Source organism: Poecilia mexicana, unplaced genomic scaffold, assembly GCF_051168715.1.
Source record: "Poecilia mexicana isolate PSO_F unplaced genomic scaffold, ASM5116871v1 scaffold_16, whole genome shotgun sequence".
Classification (NCBI taxonomy): domain Eukaryota; kingdom Metazoa; phylum Chordata; class Actinopteri; order Cyprinodontiformes; family Poeciliidae; genus Poecilia; species Poecilia mexicana.
Window position 1 is genome coordinate 7495607 of NW_028263385.1, and position 16380 is coordinate 7511986.

At 38.3% G+C, this 16380-nt stretch overlaps 1 protein-coding gene across 4 annotated transcripts in view; it reads left to right on the forward strand.

Moving 5' to 3' along the window:
• The first annotated feature begins 1502 nt into the window (after positions 1-1502).
• Positions 1503-16380, forward strand: part of rftn1b (raftlin, lipid raft linker 1b) — a 134375-nt gene continuing 119497 nt past the window's right edge. For 3 of the 4 annotated variants that reach the window (XR_015765617.1, XM_088013937.1, XM_088013938.1), the window contains exon 1: positions 1504-2045. The gene's annotated coding sequence lies outside the window, so the exon portion shown is untranslated. Of the gene's footprint in view, positions 2046-16380 lie in introns of all 4 variants that reach the window. The other variant, XM_088013939.1, reaches the window with a different exon arrangement.

Below are 16380 nucleotides of genomic sequence, written 5' to 3' on the forward strand. Positions count from 1 at the left end.
TAACCGAAGTTGCAGAGTTGAAATCCTTTCTCAGGCAATACAGATGCGTCTTTTTAACTAACGTGAATCACTGTTGCTGTCATTTTTGGTTAAAGTAATTCATGCACTAAAGCTGGTGCTGTTTCGTGCTTTAATTGATATTATTTGCGATTAACTCACTGGTGAGGCATAACATTATGACCCCCCTGCCTCATAGTGCTGCCAAAACATGTCTCATCTATGGAAGAAGAAAAATCTGTTTTCTTCTGTTGCTCAAATGCCCGCTGTTGCTGCTTTAGACACACACTGTGTTTTTTAAATGCTTGGTCATTTTTACTGTATTTCCTGAACATGCATGGCCACTACTGAGACAAGATAAGAAAAACACCAGTCCCCTTACTGATTTCATCTGAGTTTTGATTTTTTGTCGCATTAAGATATTTCACATCAACAAAAACCCAAAGAACTTCAATATCAAAGTAAAATACAAATTGCAAATTTCAAATGGTTTAATTTACTAAGCCAAAAAATAACTTGAATCCAGCCTAGCCCTATGTAAAAACTGATCATCAGCTAAGCCATGTTTAAAGTGTGACGAGCCACATACTTTGATTCAATCTCTTAAATAGGACCTAATCGCCAACATGAAGTAGGTTAAAAGAGCTCAAAGAAAAACACATTATGCCCCAGAATAAAGCCATTAAAAATCAGATATGCACCTTTAAAGGGGTTTAAGTTGTTTCTGAGGTTTGAAACCTCAGCAAACCACAGAGGAAGCCATTAACCCAGACCGGTAAAGATTACAGAGCCTTCCGATTAATGACCGGTCGACTGAAAATATTATTCTAGAAGACCACAAAGAACCCATAGAAACATCTAATTAGAACTCAAAATCCAGTCTTTGACTAGGCCACCAATTTTGACACAGTGGCATGACCTTAAAGAGAAAGCTCACGCTTGAAACCCGACAAAGAATAGTGAGCCAGAATTCATCCAGAGTAATGTAAAAGACTCACTGCTGGTTTTCACAAACACTTCACAGCCGCTGTTGTCACCAGTGGTAACCGAGGCCGTGATTATGTTCAGGGGGTAATTACTTTTTCCCTCACAGGAGGACGATAATTTAGGAAGTTGCTTTTATTTAAAATAAAAATGTAATGATTGCTTGAACTTGAAACTGAAATTTGTAGTTAGTCGTGTTTGTTTGATATATTAAAATTTGTTTGATCAGAGAAATGTTAAGCGGGACAAAGACAAAAACAGAATAAAATAGATTTCAGCGCAACATGAACGTCTTCAGCCACACCATTATCGACTTCTCATCTTTCTCCCTAACAAATTATTGATCTGCCCACCTTTTCTTAAGTCCTTCACTCCCGAAACAACACTGGCCAACCTCCCCGCTGTTCTTCCCTTCCTCTGACTCTGGTATTTCCCACATAAAGCCCCCCGCCTTTCCTCCACCTCCTGCCAGCCTCCCTGTCATCCCCCTCCTCCTTCCCCTTCCCTCTCCTCAGATGGATTCTTCAGTCAGTCGTGTGGAACCAGAGCGGCTGCCGGAGAGACAGACGCAGAGAGAGGCTGCTCAGAGCAGACGCCGGGTCAGAGCGCTCAGTTTGCTTCAGACAATCACAGGGCAGAGAGAGACGAGTGCACAGGAAAAAGAGGTAGAACACCACAGAGAGATAGGCTGCAGAGAGGGAGAGAGAGAGAGAGACAAGAGGGAGGTAAATATGTGACAGGATGTGGTTTCCCTGAGCTTGCACAACATACTTTGAGCATGACCTAAACGCACCGAGTGTACAAGTGTGTTTGAGCTCCGCTAGGTGCTGAAGAGGGGGGAAAACGAAGCCAACCGCTGGAGCTGTTGTTTCTGCTTGTTTCTCAGACGGAGGATTGTGTTTTCCCTTCAGAGAGCCCGCTCCTCTGCAACCTCCGCCAGCTTGTTGGACAAGATCTGAAGCAGTGTTCTTCTCTTTCACACCTCTAAAGTAGAATGAGATATTCTGACGGGAGCTCTGGATTTGTCTCCAAGCAGTGAACTTCTCAACCAGATTGTGAAACAGGTAAGTTTGCTTCTCGTTTCAGCCGTTCAGCATGTGTGTGTCTTAACAGATGTTTTGCTCTCTGCGCTCCCGCCTGATCCTCTGGATAGCAGCCACTGTAAACTTAAACCACATGGCTGTAAGTGTTTACTGTGCAACAGGGAGCTGATTCACACCACAATCCATGAGTGTGTCCGACACACAGCTTTAAATCCACAGCCACCGCATGCAAGATGTTTGATCGCCTCAGAGCAACATGCAAAAACAAACAGTCATCCTGAATATAAATAGATCTGATGATCTATTTATATTCAGGACGTAGAAGAAGTGTGAGATTGGCCACAGATTAAACCCACATACGGCTGTTGTCACTTGTGACACGAATCACAAGTTTATTTCTGAACTGTTGTACTGTACAATCATAAAGACAAATTAAATGCAACCTGCTTACAGAAGCACCTGGCGTGCTCTTCATCACACTCAGGTTCTGCTGACATTTGTTTCCTCGCATCTCTTTTCTGGTTCAACCTCAGGAGTTCAATCAGATCCAAATCTGGACTTTGGTCGGTTGCGACATCTTGTCTGTTTTCTTTTGCAGGAACTCTGTTGTAGGTTTTTTGCTATGTTTGGGACCATTGTCCTGCTAATGACCCAGTTTGGGTCTAGCTTCAGCTGTTAGACAGATGGCTTCCGCACATTTTTGGTATACGAAGGAGTTCATGGCTGGGTAAATAAACGCTGTGGCTGCAGAACAAGCACAGATCATCAAACCATTGTGCTATGCAGTTAGTATGAGGTATATGCATGAACATGCTGATTTTTTTTTTCCCTCCAAACATATTTACTCGTATACGTTGTGACCAAATATTTCTACTTTGTTCTCATATGTCCAGAGGCTGCTGTTCCAGATGTCTGACGGTTTATTGGGGTGCACTGGTTATGTTTTCGTAAGCTTTCTAGAGAGAAGCAGCTGTCTTCTGTTGACCCCTCCAAACTTAAATCCTATCACTGATTTTACCTTTAACATGCTAATTAAGGAGTTCATTAGCATGTTATTTCATCTGACTCTGGTTTGGAGCTGTACGTTTTTTCAGGGCGTTTCGTTCTCCTGGGAAGACTGGCAGCTGTCTTAAATATTTCCACAATTGTGAATGGCAAATAATCTGTAGAAGAGTGGTCAGTAAAATGTGCAATGCAAAAAACATTTTTGTGCCAACTTCTTCTGAATATGAGCTGCAAAGAGTATAGCGTAAAGTTTTTAAATAGATACATTAAGATGTGTTTTTATACTGAAAATTAAAGGAAGTGTTTCAGTTCATTCCTATTTTTAAAGCAAATGTTTAGTACAACTTAATATTCTTATCAAGATACCCTTCATTATTTACCAAAAATACTTAAATAAGTTGACATAATCTACTCAAATAAAAACAAACTAAGCGTAGAACCCAGCAGAATAAATAAATATTCAGTTACACTATTTGTGTCAGTATGCTGTGAAACTTCAATGCAGACGTTGCATTAAGGTTGAAAAAAAAAAAAGCATCCCTCATCATTTTAGGTAAGTTTTTAAAATCGGTTGAAGATCTAAAGAGTCACAGACGGCCCCCTCAGCCACAAGTAGAGAATCCCTGCAGGCGAATGAAGGATTTCAGATCCTTCAATGGCACTGCAACCCTTCTCAGATTGATGGGCAGCAGCAGTTGCTTCTTTAAGGTGATTGGACTGGACTTGTCCACCTGGCTACAGCTTTCATTGTTAAATCCTGTAGAAAAAAAGTTATGCTGTAAGCTAATAACTTTTTTGTGTGTGCTCCAGTGGTCAAGGATGACATTTCATTTCTGTTGTGTCTTTGCGCACTGACAATAAAATAAGTCTGATTCCTGCTGGTTTATCCTGTTCTCCATGTGAATGTTTACCTGGTTGCTTCATGTTCTCTGAGTCGGACGTTCGTTCGAGTGAGCCTGCAGCTGGAGGTTTAAAGGGAAAACAACTTGCACGGGTTGAAGGAGGAGTCCAGGACTGTCGAGGGGCAGAGAGGAAGAGCCAGGGGTGGAGTGAACAAGAAAAATGACTGTGTGTTTGGGGGCGAAAGTGAGTGAGAGAGCTCAGTCTCAGTGAACTGCTGTTAATTGGTTCCAGCTGGTGAGATGTGGAGGACCAGCCGGCGATAACTCGACAGCGCAGGAGGGTCAGGAGTTTTCTCTTAGACACACACATACACACACACGCTTCGCATGATTATGTTTTATCATTCAGGGTTTCTTTTGTGTAGATTATATCGGAAACACAGGATACAAAGTAAGGAATAGTAACGACATAAACTTATTTTATCTGACCTTATTAACCTGAACCCTATTTATAAGCCTAAATTAAAAACATTTGACTATAATGGAGTTAAAAACAGTATTTTCTTTCTGAAAGGATAGACCAGTGTTTCCTAAAACTTTCTATGTGTCTTCTGAAACATAGAAAAAAAAAACTTGTTTCCATGACCAGATCATAAATTTGATATTTAATTTCATGATTAGAAGTTTCACTTTATTAATACTCCAAACAGTACTGCATAACGCTATCGTGCACTTCCATGGAAACAGTTTAGTTTAAAGTTACTCTTAGTGAAAGTTTAGCACAATTAAACCCAAAACCTCTCAGAATGTTATTGCTTCATTTTCTTCTCCCAAACAAACTTATTCTCATTCCTTTAACATTCACTAGTTGGTAGATCATCTAATTAAGATCTTTAGCACCATCTGGACTTGTTACACCAAAGATCAAACATGAGTCACGTCAGGCCTTTGGAGCAAACGATCCAGGAGGGAAACTAGGAGATCTCTGACTCCTCCGTCTCAAAGGGCGGGATGACCCAGAAGACTTCCTGACCAAACGCCCTAAGCATCTGACTCAGCAGGTCTGCTCCAACCCTCCACAGATGACAGAACGCCTCCTCTGATCTCTTATGCTGGATCTAAAAGTTTCAGTCATGATTGAATGCCATGACTGAGAATACGGATAGACTAGTAAATGAAGTTGCTTCACATTTTGGCCCAGGTCTGCAAAGGTTAACTCCAACCCATCTGTAAGTGCCCTGCTCCATTCTGCCATCTCTCATGAACAAGACACTGAGAAACTTAAACTACTCCACTGGAGGCAGAGATCACAGAAGAAGATCAGGGCCACTGAAATGAATGAATAAAAAAGAATTTCAACTTTTTATCTCAGAATTATGACTTAATCTCAAAATTCACACTTTTTTCTGAGTTCTGACCGCTGATCTCAGAAGATTAAAGTCAAAATTCTCAGGAAAACAAATCAATTTTTTTCCCCTTAATTAGTGGCCCTAGACCTCTTCTATAAAAGACTCATCAACCACAGCACCATAAGGATGTAGTCCAGATCCAAGGCCTCAGACCGATTGGTAATGAACTTTATTTAAAACGGCACAATGTTCAACACAAACATAAATGTCACCATTTAGCAACTTTAATCCCAGCCACTTTACAATATACTAAATGTTCAATAGTTTAACCATACCCCTGGCAAATTTAGAAAAAAAATAAAATAATCCAGCAAAGTGGGCGGAGCCAATAAATGTGGAGAGGCGTGGCCAAGTGTGGCACATTGTGATGCGCATTGCAAATAAGTCACACATTTGAGAAGCTGAGTAACAGCATTGATCAATCCTCCATGCGGCCATGCATCGTCCAACTAGTCCAACTCCTGACTCACCAGTGGGTGGAGGTGTGTGTCTGAGTGAGAAGGTTTAATACCTGAACGCAGGGCTGTTTGATGCAAAGCTGCACCACTTTAAACAAATAGGATAATTCAACCATTAGACCAAAGGAGGCCAGCACTGAGATGGTTTTAGACAAAATAACGGGGAACTAAACTAATTTACACAAAATCGTCAAAATGTGTATGGCAACATAAACATACAACCCTAAATAACTTATTTAGAAAGTTATCAGCAAAAAAATGTTGATTTGGGGGTTTGTCATACTTTAATTCCTGAGGTCACTTGAGGTCTACCTTTTTTATTGCTAACTCTTTAATCAAATCCAACTCATCATTCAGGAATCTGGAGCTATAAAAATAAGAAGAAATGTCGTCCTCCCTATGATGCATTCAGACAAAGCCATCAACACAACCTACTTGCAAGATAAACAAGAAATTAAACTTATCCAGTTTCATGATATCTATACAAAAACACTAATGTAGCATAAATGTAAACACAGACAGGACATACATGTGTTCAGATTATAGTCAGTTGTCTGTACAAGAATACATTTACTGCAGACACACAACACGTTCTGACCAGCACACATAAAGGCTGCAGAAACGCATGACCTTCTACACGCAGCTGCACATGTTCACAGACACATTGTAAAGACAGGCACACGTACAGAAGATATAGAAACCATTTACAGCAGAGAAGCCCGCCCCACTGGAGCATGGCTGCTGTAAACGGGGAAGTGGTTGTGGTTTCTACTCTGGTACGATGTCAAACCAAAATGGGAGCCATTACTCAAGGCAGAAAGTTCAAACGAGGACTAATGTAGACATTTAATAACCCAAACTGCAAGGGAACATATGGCTTCACTTGGGAAGGGAAGGAAATTATATGATAGTTATATTTTTGCTTAATGAAACCGATTTGCAGGTCTTAAATTACTATCAGTATTTTCCTTTTCTAAACATGTATTCCTGCTCTGTCAGATTGAATGCAATGCTACATTATAAAATTATTAAATTGATTTTTTTTATGTAAATTTAATAGATCCGTCACTTTTGCTAAGAATAGTTAATGCCTAAGCTTCACATAATAGGAGGTGCACAGAGCTGACAGAGTCCTTAGCTCTTTATATTTCCTTTAAACCTAATTCTAGCTCGTAAATGTCATCTTGATAAGCATTACTCACATTGACGAGAATAAGAAAGATGATTGCGGCAGCTAATGAGCTCCTTCTAATGTTAGAGGAGGTGTTTTGTAATGATTAGCTAATCCAGCTACTTTACTTGGCAGACATTTTTATTCATAGTTTTAACCTTTATTGATGACTGTAACATTTATGAAGGTAGATTTGTGACCTTTATTAATAATTTTATATTATCACCCATATTAAGCAATGACTATTAAATCCAACAGCTAACTCCCACTCAATCTATCCTTTTTGTAATAAGCCCAGCATGCAGTGCCTTGTAAAAAAATATTCAGCTCACCAGGACATTTTCAAATTTTGTCAAGTTACAACGACAAATTTTGGTGTATTTTGTTGGGATTGAGATCAAGACAAAGCAACAAATGTGTGTTGATTTAGCCGAACCCATCTTCCTATAAACTCTTAACAGCTTTCCTGATTACCTTGATAGGTTTGCAGTCTTGCAGTCGTACTCTTCTTGTTTCCTCGTGTTACAGGATGTATTTCTATTGTTTTGTAAAGTAAGGATCTCCACAACTTGTTTGTTCAGTCATGTTCCGAGACAAACAGATGTATTTCCACTGAGAGCAAATTAGAAACAGGTTGTGCTGGATTTTATTTACAACATTTATCAGGATGGTATTTGTAAAATGCTTTGAAAGCGACTAAGGACAGAGTTTTGATTTTGTATCTTTGCTTCAGTGTCCTGTTGAAGTTTTTATACATTTAGTCCTTTAGTTCTTTGTCACCTTTTGACTTTGTATGAGATGTCTTAACCCTGAATATTTGTCGTTCACTATTTGCATATTCAACCATTTTTTATGTGGAATGTAACTTGTAAAGTTCTGCTTGGGTTGCTAGGTGACGGGGCTGGGTTTGGCTGTGGTTGCTAGGTGACGGGGCTGGGTTTGGCTGTGGTTGCTAGGTGACGGGGCTGGGTTTGGCTGTGGTTGCTAGGTAACGGTGCAGTGCCCATTGATTGTGACACCAAGTAACATGAGCTTATTAGCCAAAAACACTTGGAGGTTTTTTTTTTAAAGCAGTTTGGTTAGTTCTAGGAGTGGTTGAAACCCAAATGAAAGTATGAAAATGTGCAAAATTCACATTTAGAACATATAATAAGTCTTCTTTGATGTGTTTTTGGTAAAAAAAAACAAAAAAACAACAACACATTTCTTATTATATTCATTCAAAAGGATTAAGTAAGTCATATAGAAACTCAGTAAGAGTTTGAGCTCCATTTTTTACCAGATTTTGTTTATTTTCATTGTTGCTCACTTCCAGTCGTCACCGTCAACAAAAAACCCGACCAGCTCAGACCTGGTTCTTCGATGAATTCAGGGCCTTCATTTTAGACAAACCTGTTAGCCCCAGGTTTCTGTCACAGCTGTATTCAGTCAGTAATCACTCTCACCTGGTCTCCATCGCAGCAATCAGCTTCCCTCAGCATATCTTCTGTTTCCTGTCATTCTTTGACGAACGCCGTCTTGAGTCCGTGCTGCCAGGTCAGGCCGTCCTGCTTCTTCATTTTACGCTTCATTCAGTAACTTTCTTTTGTAGTGAGGTGTTTTTACGTCACACCATTTTTTCCCCCTCCTGCATTTGCATAAAATTTAAATCCAACACATTGGAGTTTGTCCTTGTAACATGACAAATTGTGATATAGTTGAATACTTTTGCAAGGCGGTAAATTTGCATATCTGTTACATTCAGCTGCTGCCAGGTTCCTTATTTAGGTTCTGAATGTATTTTCTTCAGCGAGTCGCCGCATCGTTTATTTTCTGACAGCATGTTGACTTTCTTTCGCTCCAGTCTTTTAGCAAACAGCTACTTTAATCACTTTCTGTTTGCTATCTGATCTGGGCACTGTGAATCCCTCTGTGGCGTGTGAAATTTGATTAAGGTAATCATTGACTCATGTAAACCATATTGTGCTCTCTACTGCATTCAGTGTATGGAGACCGACACTAATATATGCTGTTTTGTTGTTATTTCTTATTTATCTTTTTAATTTTTTTACTCATGGTTTTATTTATTTTTGATTTGATTTCATGTTTCATTTAATTTTAAAATCTTTTTTAAGAAACATACAAATCTACTGTGGGAGATGAGAAGGTTTGGAAGATGAGTTTCTTTTATGCCAATAATGACTTATCTTTTTATTATTGAGTCATATAAGGGATTGTTTAATATACTATTATTAGTAAAACCAGTAAATATTTTTTTTTCATTTATTCTGTTGGTATGAATAAATTTGGGCCAAACTACACTTTTCTTCACTCATCTCAGCTTTATAGATATTATGTTATTTGAAACTGGCATTTTGCTCCTAACCAATGATGACACATTGAGATTATTTGTACAATCATATAAAAAAATAAAAGTCAATATTGAGGCAGGGGTGCAGCTTTGTCTCAGACTAAAGAAATAAAAGCTGAGCTCCCCAGACATTTCTTTCAGTCAAAGCGACTTGTGTTGTAATGGGTGGTCAGGAAAATTGCAGCACTATTGATTGGGTAATGTCCAACATGGACATGTCAATAGGGTGCATAAAAATCCAAGAACTGAGCCAGAGCTAGCGTTAATAAAAAATGACCTGCCCAGAGCAATTTCAAAGAAAGCAAAGAATCACTCATGGGAAATCTCTTCTAAACCCCTCGTGTTATAGAGAATATAGGAGAGACGGGAGAAACCAGAGCATTTCCTGTTTTTGTCCGATATTATTGCGACTTCATTGCTTTGAATTTATTCTTTGTTGGCTAAAGTCAAGCTAAATGTTTTCTCATAGTTCAGAAATCTTCCAAAAAAGTGATGAATCGTGAGGGACGTGAATGTTTGGTACTGCATGGAGACAAGGGTTTTTTTTTTCCATGAGGAGCGATGGAAACCTTACAGGGACCAAGAAGAAAGGGAGGGAAAAAAATCCAACAATGAAAGCGGGAAAGGTTGCAGAAGATTGGTGCTATTCTTCTCCAGAGATGAGGATGGTCGTAGAGGGGTTTGTTCCCATGGCAATATCTCCCTGGATGGGAGTGTGTGTGTGTGTGTGTGTGTGTGTGGGCATTTGTGTGCGAGGACGGACCGGGCCTTGAGACTGAGGGGAGATGAAGGTGGGCCAAGGCTGTTGCACTCTTTGGAGACACTGGAAGCCTTGAAACGGCCGAGAATCCTCTGACAGCCTCTATTGTTTATTCGCATTCGCCTCGGCTCCACTTACCGTCTTCCAGCCTCCTTGTATGTATGTTCAATCCGTCCTTTTTAAAATATGAATCGCCCTTGGACACTTTAAACAAAAATAGCTCAAAGAGTTGCAATAATATTTTCAGATTTGGCAACCAGGGCCATCCTTTCAGGGATTTTTAGGTTCAAATGTGATGCTTTCTTCAACTACGAATGAAAGTCCTGATTTTCATTTCTTTGTTACTTCAAACCAGACTTTTTTGTAATCTTTTAGTCCACTCTGACAAATTACAAATTAGCATGTTTTGTTATTGTAGTCATTTAAGTTTGACCTATTACCTCAAAGAAAAGCTTCTAAACTCAAAGGATGAGAAGGGATCTTTAGACACTTCCTATTTGTCAGAAAACACAATTAGTTCCCTTTTCTTTCTGTTTTATACATTTACTGTCAGGCCTGGAAGAGTAAAAGGCTAAAAGATAAAAAGTTTTACTTTGGAAATGTTGCTCTTATTAATTTATTCAGGAGGGAAATCCCACATTACAAAATCCTTTTCCTCCCTGTTGTCATTATGAGAGGACTTAGTCGTCTTCTTTAACATTTAACAAGTTTGGAGCACAGAGAAAAAGGAATCTTTGACTAGACCTCTTTGCATAATCGTTTTGGACTGTTCAGAGTCATTTTCTTTCTCTCAGCTCAAATAAGTTATTCTAGGCCTAAGTTGGCATTGGAATAACATTGAATTTGAGTGTAATAAAGCATTTCTCATACATTTTGGATCACTGATCAAAGATTCAATAAAGATCAGTTTTATTGTAGCATCCGTCCACATAGATTTGGTTATAAAATCCTGGTATTCCCTTTTTTTTTATCCATTAGCAGAGAAATAAGGAGAACCTCCATCCTACCCAACAGTGTGAATGAGTTGCTTTTCCACATATCTATCTTTTGTTTCATATCAGACGTTGGAAAAAAGATTTGTTCCATGTGACCAACTCAGTTAAATCCAGTTCAGTTGGTGAATAACGTTCAATGAGCTTATTTCGTGATTAATATTGCACATTTGGTGCAAGCTGATTGAATTGATGGTTTTTATTATCTGATACATTTGCTAGTTTTTAAGCCTACGCTGCACAGTGTGCTTTTAAGAGCAAAAACTAGAGTAAAAAGAAGCAAAAAAAAAAAAAAAGTAGCATAAGCTCAAAGAAATATTATGTAAAACTTCTCAAAACCAAGAGAACAAATAAAGAAGAAACTGCAGAGGAAAAGCACTTTAGTAAAGATAATGACCTAGATTTATGGATTCTTTATCACAGATTTGCTTCTACAAAGGGTTCAGAGTGCTTTAAATAATAAAGTTGAAAAAGTAAAAATGTATATCTTTTAATGGTAATCCTGACTTTTACATCTGTGTCTGCTCTGATACAGTAAGGAAAAATAAACGTGCAAATATTCCCGCAGGAAGCAGCAGGACCATTGCTTTACATTTAAAATCAGTGAAGCAGAGGAAAATCCTGTTTCTGATCTGCTGAATCTGCAAAAAGGTTCACATTGGTCACATAATGTAACTCATGTAAATGTTGGAAGGAAAGAAGAAAGGAAGAAGGGGATTTCCAGATTCAACATCAGGGGTGTGTGAGTTCGTTCATATGCAGCTCCACTGCTTGGAAAATTGACAAAATATTATTTTCAGATCTCACAGAATGGATATCCTTGTAACTTCCCAAACTAAACATGTTTGCCAGTGGAGCATTTTCTTTTCTCACACTTTCCTGGTTAAATCTATATAAGATAAAAAAAACAAGATGTGTTAAAGGACACAGTTTGTGCAGCTGACGTCAATTAAACCTGCTTAGTTCTGATCTAGTTCAGAGATAACAGAGATGAAATGACGGACAGAACAAACATGAATGGCCAGTTTTCTACACCTACAATTATCTGAACGCTACAGATGGGATTTTCCCTCATTCATCATGAGAAAGTAAACCAAAAGTGTGCAGAGCGCGTGTCCCACTTTTCTACTTTAGATGTTCCACTGAGATGAGTAAAGCTTCAATGCTGCATATTTACCAAGGTCCTCTAACACTAAAAGCTTTCTCCTTTCTGTCTGTCTGTGACTGATGTCGAGTATTATGCATGTAGCTATATGTGTAACTGAAAAATAAATGCACAAAACCTTTGGTAACAACATGAGCGGTTACTAAAAATACAGAAACTGTGTATATGAGACGACTGAAAAACACCCTAAAGTGACTCGAAACTTTGAGCAGTCATACCGTACTCTACATAACTCTCGCCTTCTCCCTTGTTTTTATCCGTGTCTGAGCAACAGCTTAGCTACAAATACGCCAGGTGGGTTTAGTGTGAAAAAAAGCGAGAATATGTGTCAAAATACTGTTAAATATAGTGAAACGATGCTTTTTGGTCAGTTTCTTTTCCAAAGACCCTGGATATCCTGTTAGAGAACAGGGCTTTGAAAACTTTAAATATGAGATTGTTCTTAGAAACAACACATTTTTGTAAGTAATGTAAATACTCCCAGTGAAAATACATTTACTGAAATAAAAGTTTGGATTTCAGTTCTTCTACTCTGATAAAAAAATGATTTATTCTAAGTGTGGATTACGCTTCAATTATTGATCATCTAAAGTTTTCAAACCAACATTTGCTGTTCCTGCATTCCCATTATATCCCATTTTCTCGATGATCCTTTATTCACCTGCACTTCCCACATTGCACTCAAGTATTCACCACCAAAATCGTCTCAGAGCTCGACTTTTCTTGTCAGATTAAAAAGATCAAACATTTAAAAACCGGCCCAGAGCACAGAGGAGATAAAGTATTTGAAAGCAAACTGGAGAAATCTGCCTTAAAAGCGAGACTACATGGAGAAGAACAGGAGAAAAAAGCGTCCTAATTAATGTCTTCGTCTATTAATCCATTCTGAAGCTTGCCAAACTGCTGGGTTTGATCTGTCCAACGCAACTATCAAAGGCCTGTAACGTGGTCGTGTAATGTGGGGGAGATCTCAGTCAGCCAGCATTATGTGCTGTCACTAACACTGAAGCCTGATAGGCTCTTTGTATGATCATCTTTCATGCTGAAGTATGATTTTCTAATAAGAATAACTCTAATTTAAAGCTCCATAAACCCGTTTTTCTGCATGAATAGTGAATCAAATGACAATCTAAAGCCTGCCTCTCATTGTGGCAGATAAAAAAAAAAAAAGACTTGCTGTGAAAATCTGCAGCTTTACAAGGATTTCGTCGTCTAATTAGACAACTGCTATTGTTTCAGTGGCAGGAAAGATGCTGTGCTCATCACAAAAATAGAGAAAAATTTACTGTGCACAAAATGTTTGAGAGACAAGCCTAGGATAAAGCTGCTGGCATCAGTAGCTTTATCGTAGCAGAAGAAATGTGTAATAAGAGATCTAAAAATAAAATACAAGAAAAAAAAAGTTACAGTTAAAAAAGCTGTATGAGGTTTATTTCAAGTACATTACGGGTCTATAGTTTAGTGTGCACAGTTTTAAAAGTCGTTACTGCAACCTGTTTGAACTGATGCACAAAAGTGTTTCTTGGCATGGACATATTGATCTACTGTTTTTTTTTTAATTATCCAGGAACAACTAAACATGTTCAAAACACTTATCAATCAATCAATCAATCAATCAATCAATCAATCAATCAATCAATCAATCAATCAAATTTTATTTGTATAGCACAGTTCAGCAGCAAGGCATTTTAAAGTGCTTTATATAATTAAAATAAAAACAGCATGTGACATTGAATAAACAATGAGAAAGAGAGATTTAAAAAAAGATAAAAACATAAACAGTGAGAAAGAGAAATAAAAAGAAATTAAAGTAAAGATAAAAAGATTTAAAAATAAAAAAATAAATAAGAACATTATCCACATGAAGACTTTCCCTTATGGGGTCTCCTCCAAAATTAGAGGCTCTACAAGCCTTTCCTTCTGTAGGACTTTAGTCAAACTACCATTTGACAAGGACTCAAAACTTTAAAACGTCTTTACATAAAGAGATTATGTAAAGAAAATCTTATGGCTAAGATTTTAGCTAATATTGTTTCAGTTTATTTATGACTTTATTTTAGTAGATGCAATTCACATGTTTTGCTGGACTGCAGAACCCAGAACCACACAGCGCTGGAGAGTGAGGAGTCGGCTGCTGCTGTAAAATCGTTTGACGTGTCATTTTATCGCCACAGCTTGGTGCTTCTGTCGGCTTCGGAGACTCGGTGTGAGGAACTTTAGACTCAAATGTGTTGCTGTGTTTTATGTTCGCCTGCTCAAATACTGCAGGACGTACATGAGCAGCCACGTTTCTGTCAATGCAGCTTAAACCAAGAAACACAAACTTAATATCACAAAATATTTTAAATTCTTTTGTAACTCAATCCAAAAGTAACACTGATCTCTTTTATTGATTAATAAAACACAACGTAACATCTTTCAAACATTTGTTTCTTTTAATGTTGATGATTATAGCGTACACCTAGTGAAAACCCCAAAAAACAATTTTACTGAATATTTTTTAGAGCATTAAAAAATTTTGTTTTTAATCCAGAAAAGCTACATCTAGTCTGTTATGATATACATGGGAAAGTTGGTAGGTTGAAATTTGACCAGCAGTCATTTAAAGCCTCCACAAGAAAGGTAAGCAACAAGAGATCACTGCTAAAGAATGTCCACGAAGTACTAAGAATAAGATGAGAAAATGGAGTGGAAGGAAAAAATACTGATGACTGGATGATATGCAAGTATTACTTCCATCTATAATGAAGGATTTAGAGCACTGAGCACCAATCAAGTCTTTTTTTATTGTTCTTAGCTGAGGAAACGTGCTTCTGACCCTCTGTGGTTCAGGATCGGCTTACGAGGAATATGAAAGTTGTGACCCATATCTCGAATACATCTGTGTGTGTGGTGGCTCTTGAATCTCTGACTCCAGCCGCAGTACGCATCCTATGATCTTGAGAATGCTTTGTTTCTCAATCGTCTCAAAGTTGTGCTGATCTCCGGCATGATTACTGTACTCTGTGAAAAGTCAGATTCTTTAGGACTGGTCCTTTGTGGCTCTACACATTTTTCCAAAGATAAAAACTAGATGTCGGGGTGTGTTTGAGATGTATTGTCCAGTAAAAAGAAGCTTTGGTTTGATAGCTGGCTTTAATTTGCTTTGCTTTATGTTTTCTGACAGGTAATTCTTAATAGTTTGACTCCTATCAACTGTTTTATCTGAAAGTGCGTCAGTGGAGCCCTTCAAAGAAATAAATCAATTAATTCTGTTTAATACTTTTGCAAATTCCCGGAGGCTGTGACCCATTTGATCAGTGTGAAAGCAGAAGGCTGGACAGGCCTCAGACTGATAAACTGCTGTTGACTGACATGTAGAAAACGCAGCGCTGATGTTGTCTATCCCACTTAGCACAACTCAAAGTGCTTTGGGATGTTTTGGTTGAAGGGACCAATGGAAAGTGAACCCCGCCCCAACAAAGCAACTCGATCTCTGGCTCATGAGCTCGGATAAAGCCTCTTATCGAATAAAACCTGAAAATACCATTACTGGGAGACAAAAGGTAGAACACACGGATCGTTTCTAATTCAGCAAAAGTCAAATCAATGGCTCTCTTTTCCTGCTTCTCTTTCATATGTATTTGATGTCCGTCGTCCATGTAAAGTATCCCTGATACTCACCAGATTTCAGAAACACTGAGTGAAAGCAGGGACAACAGGTTCTGAAAACTTTCATATTCCACTAACGTCGTAAGAACAAAATTTCGCAATTGCGGTGTTTCCATTAAATAAGAAACACAATTAAAATCCCGCTTGAATATGTTTGTCCACGCGATAAGCCGTTAAAAATACGTGCCGTCCTCTTCCTGTCGTCGTCTTTTTCTTTCCCACCATCACTAATGTCTGGTTGCTGATCACATGACTCGTATGATGCAAAATAAATGTCGCCATTGCAGTTTTGCAAAACACACTAATTTCATTGCAGCCAAAAAAAAAACCCCACTTCATCCTAGCGCAAAAACTTGAACTGAAATAAACCTACAATTTTTCGAAAATGGTGTTTCCACTTAGAAAATGTATCGTTTGGAATTCCGATTTGCGTAAGTTTACAGAAGTAAATTCCTATAACTCAAAAACACTTTGCAGTTCCTCTGTGAGCTAAACTATAACGCTACATCCGTTCACCTTCACCTCACCAGTCTCGAAGCATCCCTTTCCACTT